This window comes from Podarcis tiliguerta (assembly GCF_965153285.1).
Source record: "Podarcis tiliguerta genome assembly, chromosome: 3".
Taxonomy (NCBI): domain Eukaryota; kingdom Metazoa; phylum Chordata; class Lepidosauria; order Squamata; family Lacertidae; genus Podarcis; species Podarcis tiliguerta.
In genome coordinates this window covers 76704940-76724151 of record NC_139536.1, presented here as the reverse complement: position 1 = coordinate 76724151, position 19212 = coordinate 76704940, and the positions used below count along the sequence as shown (strand labels likewise).

Sequence of the window (19212 nt, the reverse complement as noted above, 5' to 3'; positions counted from 1 at the left end):
TGGAGGTCCTGGGCTGCCCAGATGAGACGACATCCCTGCCCCCAGGTTTTGGTCCAAAGGAAAACAGAGCAATACGTTTCGACCACCTTGGCTGCAGGAGTTGCTGGAAGGAGGCGTACAAGACACCATCCAACTGTCCTAGGGACTCCAAGCCAGATTTGTGTGGTGTTCACTCCTTAGCCTTTTCTTCTCCCGAAGATTTCCCGCAATGCAGTGGACAGAGATTTTTCCTTGGGGTTTACCCCCAAAGCCTTTCTCACAAACGAGTACAACCACAGGGCAGAAGTTTTCCTTCTCCTAGATGAGATACCTTCCCAGGTTGACCAGCCCCATCGGCCCAATATGTATATATAGCTTCATATTTCAAGGAAAATCTCTAAGCCATTGACAACATTCTAAAATGCTACTTTTAAAAGTCAAATACAAAAGTAAAGTAAAAAGTCCACATTTTAGAGCAGCACAGATAACAATTAAATAATATGCCCTCTTAAACATCAGTGAAACAATTAACATATGGGGACTATACCCTTAGTAGCTTTTTCTTCTAAAGACAGTGGGCGTTAATTAAAGGCTGTAGCCTATTCCAACAATAACTACTAGCAGATCCAAAATACAAAAATGCAGCAGAGGCAGACAGTCCCACCCACCAAATATACAGGCATGTATTTATAGGTAGAAGCAGCACTCTCACATAAACGTCATAGTAAAAGGTGTAACAAAATTTCACTTTCTCCCGAAGCTCCCTGCTCTCGCCAGGAAGCACCCACAACCCCCCCATCCAAATATCAATAAAAACAAACAACGAAAGGGAGTGGCACCATCACAGTCGTTGTAACCCAAAAAGGTGATCCACAGTGCCACTGGTTCTCCACCTTGCAAGGGAGATTAAGTAACTTGACCCATATTTCTATAGCTAAATTTGGAAAGAATGAATTTGTTGGACTTATCCAGACTTCCTCTCGCCCTCTGCCCCCCCCCCACCTGAGGAAAACCACTGGAGCAAATGGCAATTCAGATCTTCCTTGGATTGCCATTTCTTCCAATCTATTGCTAAAGAGTGGGTTTTCCCCTGGGAAGGAGTAGGGCAAGTGGTAAACCGCTTGGATCCAAGCCTAAAAAGTGTGAGTCAAGCAGAAAACTGCTCAGAACAGTATTTTATAGGCACTGCACAAGTGGAAGTGAGGATGAGCTCTTGCCCTGCTTTAGTAAAAACCTTTTTTAATTTAAGGATACCGTGGGCTTGTCCTACCTGTTCTTTTGTTTTTTGGGAGAACAGATCTAGCCTATTTGGGTTACATTTTTATTAAGCTATAGTCAATGTAGAATAATTTATTTACAGTGGTACCTCGGGTTAAGTACTTAATTCGTTCCGGAGATCCATACTTAACCTGAAACTGTTCTTAACCTGAAGCACCACTTTAGCTAATGGGGCTCCTGCTGCTGCCGCGCCGCCGGAGCACGATTTCTGTTCTCATCCTGAAGCAAAGTTCTTAACCTGAAGCACTATTTCTGGGTTAGCAGAGTCTGTAAGCTGAAGCGTATGTAACCTGAAGCATATGTAACCTGAGGTACCACTGTATTTTGTTTGCAATACTAACAAAATACTTTGAAATACTAACAAAGTGCTTACAATACTAACAACAACAGCAATGATAACCCCCCCTAACTTAAAATAGCAATAAAAACATACAACCAAACAGAATAAAACAAGCTGTAGAGTCAGCTGAAAAATAACTCAAAGGTGTGATGAAGTAAAAAAAAAGAAAAAAAGTCTTTATAATATGCCTGGATATAGTCAGCCTTAGAATTTTAGAAACATACTTACATTACAAATTTGAACTACTTGTTGAGCTCTAGACATTAGAGGCACCTGAAAGATTACAACCCCCTGTCATTTGAGTTGCCCCATTTCCTGTTCCACCTCTTAATTCACTATCTCCTCCTCTCCCCTTCTCATCCCATGAACAATGTGAGCCAGAAACTCACAGAGTTTACTTCAGAAACTTCCATGATTATTGATGTTCCAAAATGCGCCTAACACCTTGTGGTTGTTGCTGCATGGGCATAAACGTCTAAAATTGCTGCTGGCTCAATTTTACCCCAGGACCAGACTAGAGGAAAAGATAATAGAGAACCTAGTGAAAGGAAGTACAGTGGTACCTTGGGTTACATATGCTTCGGGTTACATACGCTTCAGGTTACACACTCCGCTAACCCAGAAATAGTGCTTCAGGTTAAGAACTTTGCTTCAGGATAAGGGCAGAAATCGGGCTCTGGCGGCACGGCGGCAGCAGGAGGCCCCATTAGCTAAAGTGGTGCTCTAGGTTAAGAACAGTTTCAGGTTAAGAACGGACCTGCAAAACGAATTAAGTACTTAACCCGAGGTACCACTGTACCGTATTTTGCTGATTAGGTTGAATTACAAATATGGGTGGACCTACCGGTACATAGGCCCATGCGATTTAAACACAAGAAAATAAACAGACCCTATCTAGAAGCCCATCTACTCCAGATTCCTGTTTCACATGGTAGCCAGCAGGTGACTATAAGAAGGCAAGGAGCATCACTGCAAACAGATCTCTTCTACTCCTGCTCTCCAAGAAGTGGCTTTGCCTCTTACTTGGAGCACAAGGGAGTGCTCACGGCCCATGTTGTTTCGCCATGCCGTCATTCTCTAAGCTGTGGGAATTGGTCAGTATTTTAGCACACTTTGGCAGAACCCTGAAAGGATTTCTTTTGTCTTGCAAAGCCAGCTCCTTGTCTTCTCTACTTATACAGATGGAGTCTGGATGCATATTGATTTTTCTATATTTTTCAGACTGTGGCCATCAGTCATTTTATATTACTGGATAAACCATTAGCAATTAAAAAAATATGAAAGGATAAGAGGTAGTGGGCCCATTAGCATATGCATATGAGGAGAGAGGGCGAAACAATTAGAAGAACATCAGCTTATAAACCTGCTGATACAATTATTAGCGTACGGACTAAAATACCAAGGGAGACAAACTCCCCACTTTGCCTTTCTCTCTTCCTTTGCCCTTAAGTGAAAGAGAGAGAATCTGGTGTTCCAATAACACTGCAGAATGCAAGTAGCTTTAAGAGTTGTAGCTGAGACAGGGAAATAGAAACCTCTGTAGGAAAGCAAAGGAAATGATAGAATACATGAACATTACATGACAGAAATTCAGCTGCTGGTTCATGCATGAATAAATTTCACAACCATTTTGGAGAAGCTGAAGTGTGAGGCATGGAGGTTTTAAAGGAAAGGAGTGACACTGAAGTCTCTAAAATGTATTTATAACTTCCAGGGAAAGAAAACAGGCCAAACCCAAGACATTTTTCCTTCTGAGGCATAGCACCAAATAGCATCCATTTCCCCCCAAGGTAAGGTGTACAGGATGCAAGGCTGGCCAAATTACTTTGGCACTCCAGGCAGAAAATCCCACAAGTGTTTCTCCTCTGAAGTATAGCTTACAATCATAATTAAATAAGTAACAATTTACTGCCCTTTCAGAACTCCCAAAATCTGCTGCGGGAAATGGCTGCCACACTCTGCCTAATGGTAAAGTTGGGCCTGAAAGCAATCCCTTTCTGGTAAATTGAGAGATGAGAGAGTTTCTCTTGTTTGATGCTGGATTAATTATTTACAAAACATTCATCAGGTGTGGTATAGTGGCTATTAAGAGTTGGTAGTGAGTGAATCAGTTAATACAGAGTGATTGTGCAAGAAGTCTTAATCATTCTTGTGTATCCCTTAGTCAGGTAAACATCACTCTTGTACAAGATCTCACTATTTTAAAAAAGCACACATCATCTAAACCAGTGGTGGTCAAACTCGACCCTCCAGATGTTTTGGGACTACAATTCCCATCATTCCTGACCACTGGTTCTGTTAGCTAGGGATGATGGGAATTGTAGTCTCAAAAAAACATCTAGAGGGCCGAGTTTGGCCACCACTGATCTAAATGGAAAGGGATGCTGCTCACCCCAGCACCAAAACAGCATAAGCTTCCATTTATGTCCATTGTGAAACCTGATAAGTAAGGCGGGTAAATGTTTTCCCTTTCACAAATCCTAGGATTTTAAAATTACTTTAAGGCGTGCACACAGAGATATTTGTACGCATGTCCTGAATGGAATAATTTGGTGGCAAGTGGAAGAGACATGACTGAAAGGAGGGACAACTCCCCTCCCCCCAACCAAAGCCCCTTCTTTCCGATGGAATGGGTGGTGAGTGAGTTGAATACCAATGATTATCAATGACTGGAAAAGCAGGAATGCGTGGAAGCTAAAGTGCCAAACATGCTATGAAAACCCCCCCACCAGATTTGAATGACCTGTTTGAGTTCAAGCCGTGCATCTGGAAGTACCCAAAGCTACTGTGTCTGCCTTAATTAAGCCACTTTCTTCTCAAGTTCCTACTCACCACCCAAACTCCTGTATGATATGATAGTGACTCACCTCATAAGTTGTTTTAAGTTGTTTTTCTTGGGGGCAGGGTAAGGTTTACTGAGGTAACTTTTGACAAAGTGAGAAGCAGTGTTTAATTTTATGGTTTTATCTTTAATTTTATATTAAAATTTGTTGTAAGCCACCCCAATACCTTTATGTTATGGGATGGAATACAAAAATAAACATAGATATATATATATTTAAAAAACACCACGTGGAATACTTTGGAAACGCAACATAAACATGATGATATTGATGATGATGTTATCTGACTGCCTAACTAAGAACATTCTAACTGTGTGAAATAATTTATATCAGCACTCACATTTTCCCCTTTCTTCATTGTGCAGAGTTTAAAATGAAAGAAGAAATGGCTGTTCTCAACGTGATGTCTTGGTGTATTCAAAAGAAGATGCAGAATGGCATATATGCACTGTGTGGTTAGAGGGCAGGAATTTAACTAGGAGAATATTATTGTCATGAAGTAGCGATCTTGTGAGCAAGTATCACTGGGTGTGGCCCCTCAGGCAGGTGGTAACAAAAGCCTGGTAACAGGTTTGGTTCCTGTGTGTGATTGATTAGTCGCTTGGAGGGAGAACTCAGGAAAGCGACCCCCTCCCTGACAATTATGTGTTTACGTGCATATACAGTTTTCCTAGCCAGGAAGGAAATGGCAGAAATAATCCAACCAAGGAACCCTATGTGTGTGGATTACACTGCTTACCTTGCCTCTCTCACACATCAACACCAGACAGGAACATCTGCAAGGTAATCAAGAAGAAGTGCTGAGTGAAGAGACGCTGTTGAATTGCATATTTTTTTTATTCCCACCACTGACAAAAGGTTGGATTCCAATTACTTTTATGTACATGTTTCAGATGACATAAAGGAAAGTGCAAGTCTGACTCAAAAATGCAGGAGTAAGCTCATTGTTGATTGTTCATCCATTTTGCTTAGTCAGGAACACAGCAGCTGTCTCTGCCTTTAGAAACCTTCCTTCAGTCACTAGCAGGTCTCCTAATGGGAAAACCCCCAGATTTTCTATGTAAAATACATTTACTGAGAACTTAAGTATCCAAATGATTTAGTGCCAATAGTCCTTTTCAAGCATTCCAAATACTTGATATGTGCCTGATTAGGTGTGTGTTTGCAGGGCGGGATGGGGTGGGAGCAAGCTCTATCTACAAATTACATTAGCTATGGATGCATGTTGCTCATACAGCTGCAATAGTAGGGTTCATTACCAAATGTACAGCTCTATACATGGAAATCTCCACACTGGACTGGCCCTATCATTAGGCAGCCACCTCAGGTGGCAGAAGTTGAAGGGCAGCAGTGGCAGCTCTCCTGGCTGTTGCTCCAGCCATTCCCCTCTGCAGGAAGACAAAACTGTGTGCGCCTCACAGCATGCACTGTACCCCTTAAACTATGGAAGGATGCTTGTGTCAAAGTGAGTCTCATCTACCAGCCCAGTCAGCTTCTGTATGTGTACTGGCGAAGGGCGCCATCTTGTCCTTCACCTTAGGCTACAAAGCCTTCTAGGCTGGCCATGCCTCTACAGCAGCCTGCAGCCTCCCACAACCTTGAGTCCTGAGATCATCACCAGCATAGTCAATGGTCAAAGATGAAGGAGATGTAGTCCAAAGAATATCTTGGTGGCCAAGAAGAGGCTGCCCTACAAGCATTCTAATGAGCAGAGTTGTGTAAAAGAGAGATTTGAGGTTTGTGAAGCAGGGATGTTAGAAGCAACAAGGGTAATGAAATTCCCTTCCACAGAAGTGTTAAAAAGAACAGAAGGCCTGGTCACCCAAGCTCAGACTGTGAAAATCCTTTACTATTGCCACACAGAACTACCAAGAACAACATTTTTCCAAGGAGAGCAAAGGAACAATAGGACAAGTAAGGCAAAAAGTTTGCATCTTTGCTTTGTCATAGGGAATGACGTTTGGTAACACATCCCTGCACTCTCACTTGCATAGCTTCAATCCCAGGTGCAGGTTTATCCTGTTATTATGCTGTAGTGAAAGGACAGCCGAGTACCACCAACCCTCCGCAACTGGCTCTTGGCACAGAAAGCATTCCCAAGTGTTAACACAGTAATTAAATGCTGTACCCAGTGCTTTTTGACTCTGCAAATGACAGTCTGCGGTTTGTCTGCCCACCCAAAGTGTGTGGGAGGGCAAAGCCAAGTCTTAGCATTCAAGCTTCAGTGAAGTGGCTCGTCACTGTCTTGATCACAGTCACTGGGGGGGAAAGGTTGCACCCTTCTGGAGCTGACAACAAACTGGCTTCTCTTCTTTTGCAATCAACTTGCTTGAGATGCCTGCCCAGTGATGTTCCATTAGCTCATCTCCTGCATTGCGGCAATGCTCAGTGCTGTAATTTTCCCTTTATTTCCTATCAATATGTACAGGCATCTGAAATGAGGATCCAACTACTGTAGCATGTCCACTCAAAGTGTTCAGTAAGAAATCAAATTAATGAATGCTGCTGTCAATACCCTATTATCCTGTTGCTTCTGAGTAATGGCTCAGACCCATTTAGTCACTTCAAACATTAGTACAACTTTATGGAACAAGCAGCACAGCTGATAGCTTCTGTAAGTTCATATCAATTTGCTCTTTCATAGTCTGGGCTATTCAGAAAGCTGCAACACTCCCTGCATTATTTTTTTAATTTTACCATAGTAGTACATTTGCTTTTGATCTGTATTTTCTCCATGGACCCACATACAAAAACTGGGGTGGTGGTGCATTCAGCTGTTGAGCATTCCTAAGTATAGGTTGCTTCATCTATGATGCTAATAGTCCTTCCTATATCTACCAGAAATTGTATTACAATGCTTTTCACATAACAGCTCTTTTAGGCTGGACCATTTTTGAACTAGTTCAGGAGAAGAACACACCAATAGGATCTCTAACAAAATGTTGCCGTATATTCTAAATACGTGACAGGAGTGTTCCTCTTCAGGCTGAGACTGAAATGCACCTGGCTGATTTCTTTTTAACAAGAAGAAGAAGAAGAAGAAGAAGAAGAAGAAGAAGAAGAAGAAGAAGAAGTGGAATAGCCATATAGGCCAACCAATCAGCACCCTGTGGAGTCAAGGGGGAGGTGTCTTGCCAATCAGCACTCTGTATAAAGACAGAATGGGCCAGAAACAGAGGGTGTTTACTGTTAGAAGTCTGGAAGCAGAGTTTCTATTACATTTGCAGCTCAAAGCAGAGGTGGATTTAGGGGAGTGCAGCTGGTTTGGAGCCTCAGGGTTGCCTCAGGGGTCTCTGGAACTATGAGGTACATAGAATGGAATGCAAGAGGCGCAGGGTGTCAATTTTTGGCATCACACAGGGTGGTGCTGAAATTTGAGACCCCAAGGCCCACCACTGCTTAAAGCAGAACAGGAAAGACTTGGGTGCAGTTAAATTGTGTATGTTTGGAAGCACCCTTCCCTTGAATTATAGGCAGCCTGCACTTTCCAAATTCAGTGAATATACGGAATAGGAACACCTTGCTAATGGGATTACTGGCATCTTTGCTGATAGTTTCACTTAACACCCCGCCAACCCTAATAATATACTAGTTAGTCTGTTTATATGCTCTAGGATAAACGTCGTGCTTTTTTTTTTAAAGGAACTAAGAAAGCTGTTTGCTCAGATTTCAGAAACAATGTCTTGTTGCATTTGGCTACCTAAGTAAAATGGCCTTGAGGCAACTTAGCTGGTGTCACTGGCTCTTATGCAGCAAATCACTCTGGGTGTAGCTGACCTTGCCAACTTCACAGAGGTCATGTTTTCTCACAGCTAAGACCGTCCCCTGACGCAGTAAGAATGAAAAGGTTTCTTTCACCCTATATATGCACAGTGCACGTCAGCATCTTTATCCTTATTTGTTTCACTTCACAAAATAATGACGTTGGAAAAGAAAATGCATCAGAGTTTGCCCACGAGATGATATATTCTTAAACACCATAATGACAAATGCATTATTCCATCCTCTCCTGTTCAGACTTTCTCATCCACTGAGGCTAGTTGCAGTGGGCCTTCACCCCACCATCTAAGGAAGGAGGAATGGTAGAAAAAGTTGAAAGGGTTTTATTGGTTGTGTAACCCAGAATGTGGGACTTCCTCTCTCTGAGAGACCAATTCAGCTGCCTTTCTCTGTCGTTTGACTGTCATTTAAACAAGCTTTCACCTTGTCTGCCACTTGAGGTTGAATTTGTCATTGGCTTTCTATAGTCCTGTCTGTTATGTCTTAATATCATTTTGTGGTTTGATTGCTGATGTTAACCACCTTGAATGCCGTTTTGGAGTTCAAATGGTGGCATAGAGACCCATTAATAAACAGACAGACACAAAATGACCCGATTCCCACAACATGGGATATTGAACTATGGTTTAGCTAGAACACGCTCAAGGGCAGTCTCCCAGAGAGGAGCTCACAACCTCTCTTTTATATTCATTTCTTTGTCCATGAGCAATTCATTAAAATAATGTCCTTTCCTCTCCCTTCTCCTCCTCTACAATTGGCTCCAGCTCAAGATAAACTTCCTATGTTTAATCTACACATTCACAGAATCATAGGCTGAGGTAACAAAAATGCTACTCTATACCACTGCCTTTGGCAAGACAGGCCACATGCTAAGTTCCTTCAATGCCACATATATTTTTCTGCTTACTAAAGTCACTCTGTATGTGCATGTTCCATTTTTAATTGAGACAAATGCTGTTTTTGACAATGCCTCTAGAAGACTGTATTGAAATGAAACAGTGTTAAATGCACAGGATTCACCTGGTGTGTTTTTAGTCACATTTCAGTTCATCATAATCATGGTACTTTTAAACCTTAAAACAGGCTTCCTGTACTTTTCTTTCATTTGTTTCACCTTCTTGTTGCTTGTCTGTTTAAAATCTGGTAGAGCAGATGATCAGTAAATAGACAGCTTTGACAGTCCTGTTTAGGTTTTAAAATGTGACATGTCTGGTAGGACATGGAAATTGGTGGCAGTGTGGGTGAGTGAGTGGGCAGGAGGGTACAGGATTTGTTCTTAAAGCAGACACAGGTAAACTATAAAAAACAGAGCAATTTTTACTGTACGCACACACACACACACACACACGATCAGTGCTCAATTTCTTCAACTGCTGCCTTATTGAAGATGAGAAGCTAATTTTTAATCTGTGTCATGTTCTTGCTTTTTGTATCTTGCGGTGTTGCTGCATCTTGGTGTACAGTAAATGTTGCAATCTAAGCATGGAAATCCCTATTCTACTTTAATAAGAAGTCAAAACTTGAGCAAAGGCTAAGGAACTCAAGTTCCAGTCATATACACACTTAGTTGGGAATAGATCCCCTCAGACAAAGTGCTTCTTACAATGAGTAAACATACATGGGATTGAAAGAGTGCTTATTAAGATCGGTATGGCAGACTCTACTACAAATATAGAACCGTATCCATTGTTCATTACTAGATGTTGCTGCCACCTTCCCAGGAGTGGGGCCTTCAAAGAAGTGAATGGACAACTACCAACTTCCTCTTATGCAACAGAAATGCCTTTTCATCAAGTCCAAGGACTCAGCTATTCAGCTGCAAATAAAATGTTTAAAATGAATTGTAAAGGGCAATATACAAATGTGACACTAGATGGTGACAGCGAGCTATGCCAAATTCAATGTATTTTTCAAAAAGGTTTTTAAAAAGCATTTTCACAGCATTTTTTTTATGTGTGTAGATTCCACCCAAGTGTCCATGAATTGTTAGCACCCCCAAAACAGACATTGAATCAGAGCCATTATTTTAAAGTTTTGAAGCTTTTAGCAATTTATGATGAGCATCTTCCTTCAGTAGATAATGGCTTGGATTCTAGAATAGATTTTATTTATTTTGAAATATTTTGTAGGCTACCCTACATCACAAAAGTAACCCCTGAGTTACATTTAAATGGAATTAAAACGACAAATACAAACAGCTGTGTATCAGACTAACCTAAAGGCATTCATGGAAGGAAAACTTCCCACACCCTCCTCACCACAGCTTGAGGGACCCCTCTTGAACAATGTGGGACAGGGCTTGGGAGTTGCTTTGGGAAGAATGGGATGGGAAACTTTTCATGAGGTTACTGGCCTGTCAAGTTTTATTTTTACATATCTTCAGCTGAATAATGAAGGGTGGTTTTTTAAAAAAAACAGCTTAAACCTCCTGAGAAAACCTTGTATGAAAAACACAGTTTGAAAAACTTGACGCTGTCCTCCCTATACTCTGCTAAATATACCGTTGCAAGTAGGTTCTTGGTGAAATTGCTTTCTGACCTCATATTTGATCACCATGAGTAGCTCAGAGGGAAACCTGAATGAATAATTCACTGGATATAAGACGACCTAAATGAATAATTGACAGTGAATAATTTGCCCATTGAAGGAAGTGCCTTTTTTGTTGCGGAATGTGTCTAATCATATTGCCTGGATTCAATCCTCCTTATCCGATCGTCCAATGATCCTGTACCTTGAGGCATCTGGGTGTATTTGTAGCACCTGCTGAATTCCCCTTCCCCACCCTCTGCCTAAGGAAATATGATTTAAGCAGTATTATGAGAGTCAAATTTGGCACTGTATTAAATCATGGAATCAAAGAGCAGAAAGGGAACAGAAGAACATCAGTTCTAGCCTCATTTATCTTTCATACATCACCCCATCACAAATCAACGCATCTTATTATTTCATTTTCTTTAATATAGTTATATACTACCCAGAAGTATAGTTCAGAAACCAACATTATCATGATAAAATACAAAAAAGAAATGGTTAAGATGAACTATGAAACTTAAGAAAAAAACAGCAGCCAAGTGGAAGAATTAGTCTCTATTAAGCATGCGTCTTCAAGTAAAGTTTAAACATCAGCAGAAAGGCCTCCACAGATGGGAAACCTGTGGTTTTCCAGATGTTGTTGGATTACAGCTCACACCATCCCTGACTAGTGACCATGCTGGTTGGGGATGATGGGAATTGGAGTCTACCAATGCCTGAAGGACCACAGGTTTACCAGCTCTGCTCTAGATGAACAGATTGTGCATTGGGAGGGGGACTAGACTTCCAAAACTGAGGTGTTATCATTAAGAAGATTGGCCCCTAGTTGCTACCCACCTCAGAAAAGTGCTTTAAACGTATGGCAATGATAAACCTTTATTTGATTGATGCTAAACTGAAAACTTTTTACCTGCCTTAATTTGTAAAATGACACAAATATTGTGGGAGAAATGGTAATAGAACAAATATGAGTTTGCTCAAAGAAAACCACAGCCTTGACCAAGTTTCACCAAGCATCCTGGCTGAAGAAAGAGAAAACAGAATATGTGCACAAAAGACAAAAGAAACTCTGTCTTGAGTGAGCCATCTTATCAGGTCTGCAATTCTGCACCTGTCCAGGGACTTGTCTCTGATTGGTTCTCTTCTTTCATATTTCTGCAAGTACAAATTAGAGTTTTAAACACATGATGCATGATGTGTAGAGCTATGCATGATGAATAGTCCCAGGGAGCCAGAATCCCAGCCTACAAATCTTTTGACTGCAGATGGGACTCGGAGAGAGTCATGCTTTTGAATACTCTACTACCTTAAAAACAAAACAAACACCCTGCATGTGGTTAATTATTTATTCATTTAAAATGCATTTACCCTGCTGCTCTCCAGGGGGTCGCAGTGGTGTACAACACACTCCCTGATGTGCCTATTTACTGCACCGAGGGGCATTTTATGTGGGCAGAGGGTTCATTGGCTTATAGGGAGGGGGAAAGAACAAACAACTCCATATCACTAGGTCTCTTTGACAGACCTTGCCATTGTTTTACAAGTCCCACAGCCTTCTGGTTCAACCTCAAGTTTATATTCAGGGCGTAATATCCCTGAAGCAAGGGTCTCTCAAGGAAAGCAGGAAGAGGAACAGGATGCTTTCCGATATTGCTTTACCGTCAAAAGCCATCTAGAGATTTTGAGTGGAAAACCCAAGTCAGCCACAAATAATTAAGCATTTGGTGGGCATCCAACTCCTTCTGTGCTGCTCAATTTTTATGTACTTTTTGTGGTCTTTCCCTCCCCTTTCTTTTCCACCAGATTGAGCAAGGAGCAAAGAATCTTTCTTTCCTCCCACAGCTTTGCTAGTGTAAATAATATAACAGTATTTTGCCACCGGTAGCACCATCCCCTGGTGCCTGTCCATGGAAGCGGGAATGTTGCAGGAAGGAGCAGAGTGAGAAAGGGCAGCTTATGAACGACTCCAGTGAGCCAGAGCGATGTGTCATTCTGGCAGGGAGCCTATTAAAGAGAAAGTCATGTTCTGGAATATGTTCAGCTTGGGATTTCTGAGAACCCCTTTATACCCAGTCATTATGCATTTCACTCTCTGGAAGGAGATGGTTATGTTTGCTTTTGTGACACAGGCCTTAATTGTCCCCAGATCCTTCAGTCTAATGCAAACACCAGGCTAGCAATTAACATTAAGTGCTAGGAAAAGGATTGGTGGTGCGATAAATGCTCAGCGCATCTTGGGAATGTAACAACAGCTTCTCATTTAACAGGCGTGCCAGGGGCACGATGGTGAGGCTCAGTCCTGGAACAACAACCCAATAGCACCCCACCTCAAATGCACATGAAACTGAGCCCCCAAACATACACCAAGATCCTTGTAGAATGACATTCCAGGAACACCAGGCAAAGGAAGCCAATCCTGGAAGTTCACATGCTCTCTGGGGCAGAGGGAGGGATGGGAGGACAGACAGGGGAGGAGGTCAAGTCTATTAATGTTGAGAACTGCAGAGCAGTTCTGCAGCCAGAGCAAATAAATACAAGTGACCTCAGCAGCATATTTGAGCAACTGGTCTTTATAGTCTGGGCTTGGTATTGCAGATGGAAGCTCTGTCCCCTGAGCTGTGCATCAGCAGAAAAAGGACCAGTGCCTTTTCCTGCAGCAGTTGCTTTTTTCCTCCCTAGACAGTAGATTTTCATGCTTCAGGAACTTATTTGGGGTAAGCTCTTCACACCTTTTGGGACCCTCCAAGAAGTCTGTGGACCAGTCATTGGAGGCTGGTGGTAGAAGAGTCTACCTGGGCTGCAGGGGATGAGATGCAGGGTCAATGGACCCACATGGGATGGAATGGGAAATGGATCCAGCTCATCCTTGGAGTTATTGTTGGAAGACTCTGGTGTCTGAAGATTCCTGGTCCTAGACCACAGCGGAAGTGGGTACACCCAAATTAGTTTCCTTATTTTATGTACAGATTGGCATACATATAGTATGGAATAAAAACTTTTTTACCATAGTACTAATTTAACTCTTTTGGTGAAAATAATTTTAACATGAGACTATGTTTTGGTATAGCCAAATCACATTTACAAGAGACTTCAGCACACAGAACAATTTAAGGACTTGCACCAAAATTGTAGAAGAATCGCTGCCATATGTGGAAAATCACAAACTGTGACGATGATGGGAACCATGTTAACCGCCTAGATTGTTAGACAACCAGATGGCATTACTTACAGATTGGAACAACATCCCTGCCTCATAAAGTTATTTCTGTTCCAGAGCCTGCTTTTTATTATTCTAGCTACAAAAGATTCAAATTGAGGTCTTGGGGCTTCATTTTTTTATTTGGCAGTACTTTAGGGATAGTGATTGCAGGTGGATTTGGTTTCACAAAAAGAGTTAACACTTTCCCAACATGATCCTATTCAGGTACTCAAAATAGTATCAGTAAGAAAGTGAAGTCTCCCCATCTTTGCAAAAAGGCGCTACACATGCATGTACAATGCACCCCTCCTTTGTACCAGACACATTCCAGCTTGCAAGGAGATGCACTCACACAGCTAGTGTAGCCTGTATCTCATCCTAGCAGTGTTCCAAACAGGGCTGTGCTTCTGGGGAAAACTTAATATCCTGATTTTTTAGTGTTTCCTGGTTGAAAGGCCTCTTGCTGCTATGCACATTTTTCATAGAGTAAGTTGTGTAGTCTTTCCTTGCAGCTAGGTCATTAAAATGTGGGGCTCTTCCCCATCTGCATCAGATCTGCTTGCGAGGAACGACAAGCTGGAACCCTTGTCTTCCAGGAGGGACTGCTTGCTCAACAGTGTTGGATGCTCTTTTGCCAATGATGAAAAATGGCTCTGCCTCAGTTCTTCATTACACAGTGAACCACTGGTAAGTGAGGTATCTCAAAGAAGTTCTACCACAGGGGTGGGGAACTTGTGGCCCTGCAGATCAGCCTTCCCCAGCCTGCTGCCTGCTGCAAGACTCAGCTAGCATGACAATGGTTAGGGATGATAGGAGCTGTGGTCCAACAGCATCCGGGGAGACACAGTTTCACCACTGCTGCTCTGTAAACCTCCTAGGCTATTATACATTTTAAGCATTCAGATCTGGATCATAATCAGAGCTGGATTACTGGACTGACTCAGTACAGCTGTTCTTATTACATGATTTATATTACAATAAATCGTAACAGTCTACATAATTGTATTAGTGCGGTGCTTACAATTGCAAATAATTATCTACACTTGGTCCTTTATGCTATAAACAATATTTGTACATTCTTGGGATGTGAGGCCAGTTTCCAAGCCACTGAAGAGCTTCTTAAGCCAACATTTACCTGATGTCTAATTTGTGGTTGTGGTAGGGTAAACCTTAAGTGGTTTTAGTTTTATACCTCCCACCTTTAGTTTTCTATGCATTTGATGTGGTCAGCATTTTTTAATTTTTAATTTTAAAAAGAATGCCTGCAGTTGAACAGGTAAGAGCTGTTCGACAGTGGAATTTGCTGCCAAGGAGTGTGGTGGAGTCTCCTTCTTTGGAGGTCTTTAAGCAGAGGCTTGACAACCATATGTCAGGAGTGCTCTTATGGTGTTTCCTGCTTGGCAGGGGGTTGGACTTGATGGCCCTTGTGGTCTCTTCCAACTCTATGATTCTATGATTCTAGGTTGGCAAACTACTGGAACATGTGTGCCCTTAATTGGGGGCAACCACAACTTTCCTAAATGTGATACGTCCCTATTCATGTCAGTGAGCAGAACTGCTGGCCTTGTGTCGTTCTGGGTCAGTAGGAAATGCAACATGATAAATGAGCACTTGGCCCCTGTAGTCCAACTATTAATACGCTTCTATTGAAGCATATTACTGAAGGTCTCCATACTTATTGATTCTGATGGATGCCGTTAAAAAGAACCACCAAATAACCCTGGAAGTATAAGAGAATACAGGACTAGGGGGCCCTGGCTTACAAAGGTGGTTTACTGAAAGAACAAGGAGAAAGCCAAAGTGGGCATTTATTTCTTTTAGTGGGCAAATTGCCACAGTCAATATGGCAACACATTAATGATTCCTTCCAGTCACATCTGACTTAAAAACCATTTCTCCCTGCCCCCGGTCCCGCAGCAGCTTGGTGTGGTGATGAAGCAAACTAGCAAACCGATTTCCGGATTCATAGATTCCGAGTTGGAAGGGACCCCAAGGGTCATCTAGTCCAACCCCCTGCAATGCAGGAATTTCAACTAAAGCATCCATGACAGATGGCCACCCAACCTCTGCTTTAAAACCTCCAAGGAAGGAGAGATCACCACCTCCCAAGGGAGACCGTTCCACTGTCAAATAGCTCTTACTGTCAAAAGGTTCTTCCTGGTGTTTAGTCAGAATCTCCTTTCTTATAACTTGAAGCCATTGGTTCGAGTCCTAGCCTATCCTGTGGCTTCTGCACACAGTTCAACCAGTGGCAAATGTTGCCAACAGGAAATGGGACCTCTGATGCCCAGTTTTAAAGCATTGCCTGAAAATGTTACTTAGGCTTCCAATAAAAGGCAGTTCCTCCCCCTGTCCTAACATAGTCATAACGGATACCATTAAGCAGCTGAACGATTTATGTATTGCTCTCGCAGAAGGCTTTTCTCAGCAGAAGAAAAACAGCAGGAAAAATTATACAGGTTTATCACCACTCTGCCCTTTTATGTGGGCAGAGAGGAGGCTCTTGAAGAACAGATTTAAATCTTGTGGAAGCAGCTTCACACCTCTCCAGACTCCTGTAGTCTATAATTTATTATTAATATTAATAATGTCTGAAATTGCTTAACAGTTATTCTCGCTTACGTACTTCTAAATCATGTCTAAACATAACAAAAAAACAAAAAAAAGATTGTTTGGAAATCTTTTAGAACAAGGCCCTGGGCCTTCCAGGGAGTGAGATGTTCACGTTTTAATACATAAAAGTATGAGTCACACAAGCAGATTGTACAAGGAAAGACAATCTGATGTAACAGAAACATTTACAAGTCTCGTAACCCTCCTTTCCTCTCTGCTAAGCTTTAAAAAACCACGTAAGGCCAAGGATCAAAGCAATGAAGTTGCAGAATGCTCTCTGCTGAAACAATAACAAACCCAACTTCCTCAGACGTCAATGGGGCAGATTTACAGAAGGGATATATTTATTATTATGACTTTGCAGCCACTGAAGGAAGACTAATATAATCACATGCATCACGGATTGGAAGCTGAGCTCTTATGCCACCAAGTCTTATCGCTACAATAATGCAAAACATTATTACAGGGGTCACTGGAAAGTATCAGAAGCAGAACAGGAGGAAGGAGGCTGAAAAGCACACAGTCCAGAAGTGCAGAGTTAGTTAATGCTTACCAGAAGCAATCAAATTGGAGGCCTGTTGAGTTATGGCCCCAGATATGTGTGTTATCATACTACACAAGAACCTTTGCTCTCTTTGCATGTCTTTGCACAGAACTATATTATAACTAGCTCTCTGTTGCAAACCACAAGAGCTGAGGCATTCCTGTCACATATTTTAGCTGTCACTTTTTAGGAAAGGTGAGAAAAGACAAAATGTTATGGTTTGAGTTGATTTTTGTATGAGGCATTAGACAAGAGAAGGCATGGAACTATACACATGGAAGCTGTTTTCAACAGTATCTGAAGCGTTAGCAGCTATCTAGTTTGGTTCCACCCCAACATTCCCCATTTCCAAATGTTGACCCAGCTACCCCTGTATCTTAAATTAAGGGATATATTCTGGTTCTAATTTGGGTTCCCTCCAGTCTCGCCTGTAGGTTAGGGCTGGGCGTGACACCAATGAACAGTGTGGCCTGTGTGGCGGGAGTGAGGTTTAGGGAGAATCCCAAGGGCTGTGTTTTGACCCCGTGTCTTGGGTTCTCCACCCTTGCTTTACTATACCACAATAGGACATATGACTTTGTTTATTTCATTTGAGACAACTGTTCCCAAAGGGCATAGTTTGGCTGTGACATCATCATCATCATCATTATTATTATTTGCATTTATATCCCACCTTTTTCTCCAGGGAGCTCAAGGTGGTATACATGGTTTTCAACCCGCCCTAATTTAAGCCCCACAACACCCTTGTGTAGTAGCTAGGCTGAGATGCTGTGACTGACTCAAAATCACTTCATAGCTGGGTGGGGATTTAAACCCTGGTCTTCCAGGTCCAAGTCCAACACACTGGACATCTGCACTGAGTCTGTTGAGAAGGTTTAGTAAATCATGAGAATTCTCTCAAATGCTCCTATATTTTGTGTGCTCTGCAGTTCACACAGTATGAGTGTGTGTGGAGTGGAATATTAATACTGTTATTAGTGTGTCATGCTTTTTATTTTTAAAAAATACCTCTATAGTTTATCTTTATATTAATTTTTTTTTAAAATAAACTAAAATAAGCAAGCTTTGGCCAACTCCCCCTCCCCACTAGAGAGATTATAAGAGGCAAAAGAATATTATCTATGTAATTCCACAGCAGTGTCAGCAACACTTGACAGTGGTTTGCATGGTAGCTGAAAAACCACCACAACAAACTAACAGGAAAGGCACAATCACGAATAACGACTAGTCAGGCCCTTCTAAGCAGACTTTATATCAAACTGTATTTTTTTTAAAAAAGTATATTAAGTCAGAAGAACTTTATCATCACCATCTTGACCATTTGAAACAGAATAAGCATACCCCAGCAAGGAAACTTTGAGATGGCCACAAATCCCCCCCTTCTTTTGGTGCCCTTCTGGTACTTCTTTGTTTGTTAATTTATTTTTCTGAACTGTCAACAACTCTTAAATAAATGTTCTGTTTGTTAGTCTGTATTTTCATTCATAACTTCCATATTTCATTGGCCCATTTTCAATGGTTGCCAACTGTGCTTTTATTTTATTTTTTGTCACCACTCTTCTTGACCATTGGACCCACCATTGGTCTCCACCGCTCAATTCACTGGAGCCCGTCTTCACAGGCAGGGGAAACCCCAAACTCACTGAGGGTTTGAGACCCATCAGCTACCTTCACCAGGTTTAGCCGGTCAGTCAAAGCCTTTTCTCAGGATGTGGCCACAGCCGCATGCTGACAGCTTCTAAAATCCACAGGTGAGAGCAGGGTGGGGACCAAAGGTGGGCAAACCACCCCAGAACGATCACGACACATCCTCCACCAGAGGTACTACTACCCCTCCCCTAACACCACACACACCAGCAATGGATACTTAGCAAATAAGTAATTCTTGTGGTAACACTAGACAATGCTACACCTGCACAATTTCTGTTTGTCATGCAACAGTGAAAGGCACAAGAGTCCTGTCAGAGAAAGCAGGACATCCGTGTGTGTGTGTGTGTGTGTGTGTGTGAGAGAGAGAGAGAGAGAGAAGGAGAGAGAACCAGTTTAAAGGGAATTGGGGGAGGGGGCAAATGACATGCCAGTATATACAGACAGCTCTTGAGTC

The 19212-nt window shown here is 42.0% G+C and overlaps 1 protein-coding gene across 2 annotated transcripts in view; it reads right to left on the bottom strand.

The window, feature by feature from the left end:
* Positions 1 to 19212, bottom strand: part of BACH2 (BTB domain and CNC homolog 2) — a 227025-nt gene that overhangs the window by 199987 nt on the left and 7826 nt on the right. The window lies entirely within an intron of this gene.